The sequence below is a fragment of the Triticum dicoccoides genome, chromosome 2A, assembly GCF_002162155.2.
Source record: "Triticum dicoccoides isolate Atlit2015 ecotype Zavitan chromosome 2A, WEW_v2.0, whole genome shotgun sequence".
NCBI classification, from domain to species: domain Eukaryota; kingdom Viridiplantae; phylum Streptophyta; class Magnoliopsida; order Poales; family Poaceae; genus Triticum; species Triticum dicoccoides.
The window spans coordinates 750,374,298-750,378,659 of NC_041382.1; the positions used below are offsets into that span (position 1 = coordinate 750,374,298).

The window sequence follows — 4,362 nt, forward strand, 5'->3', positions numbered from 1 at the left end:
GGAGCGACGAGTAATTACCAACGAGATTAGATCAATATACGTACTCGGCCCCTCCTATACTCGAATCCTGGCTCCGCCACTGCTTGTCGGACCGATCATTTGCTGCATCCGTAGGAACTTGTCAACCGCACCGATTGTGATCCTTGTTGTCCAGTATTTGTGGCCTAGGAAGAAGAGTACCACCAGGGGAGCAACCACTAACCTGCACAGTACTGCACATATAGAACAGTTTTACGTGGGATCACCAAGAAATTACTTGTGTAGCTAGTATATGTAATTCTGTCGACGTTCCAGCAATCAACCTCAATATCGTCGTGGAGTTTACTATTGCAAACTTTATGATGAGATGTTCATTGGAAGGAAATGTTGTTCGAAATGTGCAACTCAAGACTTCAAAATCGACAAACAAAATGCTCACAATCCAACGCGAGACACGATGAGCCACAGAATATCCAGGGCCTAGGCTGCAGGCAATGGAGAAAATGTAAAAAAGTCAGGTACATATGTATGTTCCAAAACAGAAGTACGGTGTATAGATCCCAAACTCACACAAAGCGATCTTTTAGGCAGCCCTTGAAGCCCCCCAACCTCCTCACATATCTGAAAGGAAACTTAACAGCAAATCCTCTCCTCCGGGATTCTACTACAATTCCATGACTTGCATTATCGTATCCCAAGCTCCGATCACCCAAAGCAGCCATGGCGAAGCACCCGCAAGAAGGCTCAAGGTTCCCAACAGAAATAAAGTTAATCAACAGTTCAACACATATACTCCCTCCGTCCGAAAATACTTGTCATCAAAATGGATAAAAGGGGATGTATCTAGAACTAAAATACATCTAGATACATCCTCTTTTATTCTTTTTTTTTTGCGGGAAACATCCTCTTTTATTCATTTAGATGACAACTAAAATACAACCTCTTTTATTCATTTAGATGACAAGTATTTCCGGACGGAGGGAGTACAAAAGAAGACCTCGTGCTCAGGCAAGCGACCGGTGTGTAGAGTGTAGTCACTATTGTTCGTGACCACTCGTGAACAATTCACAAAGCTAGCCCACGTAGCTGAAACAGGCTCTAATTCGACAAAGCCGGCGAACTGCTGGAGGTCATACAAATAAGGGCGCTGATCCCAGCGAGGAAGAGGGCAGTTGCTGTTCATGTCCAAGTTGGCGTCCACGACCCAGAAGAAAGAAGACTTGTAGTCGATCTCAGTGACAGAGTATGTCCCTGTGTTGATCTGAATTGTAGCACTGCTGTTGCCACAAGTCAGCTCGTACAATGGAGAGCCGCACCACCGTGGATCGCCTTGCAGGCGGAAAGGGTACCGGACATCTTGGAGATGGCCACAAGAGAAAGGAGCACAGACGTACCTACTATCAGTAATGTCAAGTCGCCCCTGAACATCTACAGCAAGAACCGTGACCATGAAATGCACCACGAACCACCATGGACGCATCACCGATGGTCAACAGTTTATATCTTGTTCTGGCTTTGTTGTGGGCACAACCCTCTCACCCTTTAATAACAGTTCCAGGAGCACCCACAGTGTATGTGGGATGTTACTATAAGGAAAGAAAGGAGGGTTAAAACAAACACAACAAATACAGGGATGATGGAATTAAAAAAAAGCATGTAGAAAAGACCCGGTCAGAGATGGCCAACGTCCACATCGCTGCTGCCATATGTCATCACAACGGGGATGCTCCATATGCCATATGTCATCACAATGGAGATGCTCCATATGTATATGGTCCTTGTTGACTCCTCCTAGTCCTAGTTAGTATCATCAGGCAGGGATGCTGGCATATGCTGCTGTGAGTTGGCAAGGGGATTGAACATTTCAGTGTCAGGTCAGGGATTCTGCTGTAGTGATGTACTCTACAAAGCTCCATCTACAACGATTTCACTTACTAGAAACGACGTGGGTTTGCAGTCTGCGCTCATTCATGCACGGAGGAAGTTCTTACCCAGGCAAGCACAACTTAGACTACTGATTTATTCTTATGTCTTTGTAATCACAGTACCTGGCTTACCTTCATCCACCTTGGCAGAGCAGAAGGAGAAAGATGAGGATATTTCTTGTCACAGCCCTGGTGGTCTGCCTTGTCAGCCATGGAACTGACATGGCCACAGCTTCGGCAGCTTGGGATGACCAAGATTTCTTCAGAAACTGTCTGCCGTCCCGGTGCAGCAAAGATGGACCTGAGATTCGGTTCCCACTCCGGCTTGATTCCAGCAATACATCATCATCCTGTGGCGCAACATGCGCGAAACTAGCATGCTCAGGTCAAGCCACTATCATGTTTCACCCACTTCTTGGCCCATGCAATGTCACCGCCATGAATTACACCGGTACCGTCCTCAACATCACCCCCCTTACCTCCGCGTGCACGATGATTCAGAATCTCATATCGACAAGTTCACCACCGGCTCACACTGGCCACCACTGTACTCCACATTATAGCAGAACTGGAAAGCTTGTAGGCTGCTCAAGGGAGTTCACGCCAGGCGGGATTACTCAGTATCCCGTCTATGATGACAGAGGCGGTTACTATGCTTCTTCCTCAGCTACCGATACTATCGCCGGCCCAATCTCCTGCCTTAGCAACAAAAGCCACTTCTCGTATTTGGTGGCAACTGATGGATTCATGTATGACCTTCCATTGGACTGCAAGGTAATATCAGATGCCGCCCTCCCGATATTTGGTACAGGATATTATGGCTCAGCATCCAATCACGGTGTCAAAGGAACCCTCAGTTTTTATGACATAGCAGCCAACTAGAGTGAACACGAGCCTTCATCCATTCCTTCTCAGTGCCAAAAATGCGAAGAGAACGGGGCAGCGCTGCGCATTCAGCTCACAAAGGAACCAAACATTCTGCTTGTCTCAACCTCATAAAGGTATCATTAATTTCTAACTTTACAAAACCCATGCCATCCTATATTATCCTGTTAACTCCCTGTTTTGTAGCTTAAAATCATTGAGAAAATCCTATTTAGAATGTACTCATATACTACTGTGCGACATTTCCAGGAGTTCTGTTGTCAAATTATTTTGCGTAACAGTACGACAAACCATTTGGGTAGCTAGCTTGAGCAAACAGATTATAAACTTGTGTAAATTCTCATCTGAATCCTCCAAAATTAAGAAACAAAATGGGGTCACGTATTTTGATGCCAGGACGTAGTAAATATTGGAGAAAAACTTGAGTGGTCCAAAAGTAGATTAAAAAAACTAAGCAACTCTATCAATATTTCATGATAATTTATGGCAATGACCTGGGTTTATTTGATCAATTAGTGAACAGCCATGTCTTACACATAACAGTATACTACTATAATTTTTAGCATTTTCATGATAGAAAAAAACACATTTGAGATAAACACAAGCAATCTCTCAATTGCAATACACTTCAGAATTCCTAGAACGTATTCCAAGAACTTCAAGTTTCTATGGTTGTTATTAGACATGAGCCAACAAGTTACAGCCATTTTTGTTTCTAATTCCCTCCTTTCCCCCCTGTACCAACTGCATTCCTTAAAGTTTTTCGCTTGCCCAGACAATCGGGTTGCAACGATTTAGGCTAAACTTAATCCAAAATACATGATACCTCATACTAGTAATCTTACTAAACTCCACTGCCAATATGCATTGCTCTCAGCATTGTTCTGGCAAGGTGACATGTCGAATAGTTGGATATGCCAAATAGCATTGACTCATGTTAGAAAACCCAAAACACGTTTTAGTTAGGCAGCTTGAATCCATCACCATCCATTCATTTCCCACCATTATCATACGTGAAAATGAAGTACCAGAGCCTGATGCGGCATTAGCTGTTACTAATATTGGTAATGTAGTACTGTACAAAAAGAAATAGATTTACATGGTGAAGAATATAAGATGGAGTACATATCACACAGAACAGAGTAGCTTAAAGAACCACCTGATGGGGAGAAATATAAGAAGTGAAAACAAGAAATGCATATATGCCTAAAGAAAGTTTACCTGGGAGCCTGTGCCTCGCCATGACACCTACAAGCTTTCCAGTTCTGCTATAATGTGGAGTACAGTGGTGGCCAGTGCGAGCCGGTGGTGAACTTGTCGATATGAGATTCTGAATCATCGTGCACGCGGAGGTAAGGTGGGGGTGATGCCAGTACAGTGGAAGGTATATCAGATGGGTTCTGAGGGCATACAAGAAGGGATTTGGCCATGACTGGTTGAGGATCTACAAGAAGGAATTTTCAAAAATAGAGGGTTGTTTCGACGGGTGATGGGGGCAATATATGTGAGATTGTGACTGCGGGGTGGGTTAAAAAAACTTAATCCAACCAAGCCAGCAAGCAACCCCCCCCCC

At 44.2% G+C, this 4,362-nt stretch overlaps 2 pseudogenes; one reads left to right on the forward strand and one right to left on the reverse strand.

Moving 5' to 3' along the window:
* Nucleotides 1-701, reverse strand: part of LOC119352251 — a 2,013-nt pseudogene extending 1,312 nt beyond the window's left edge.
* Nucleotides 702-2,069: 1,368 nt separating this feature from the next.
* The window catches only part of LOC119358304, a 9,120-nt pseudogene continuing 6,827 nt past the window's right edge, over nucleotides 2,070-4,362 (forward strand).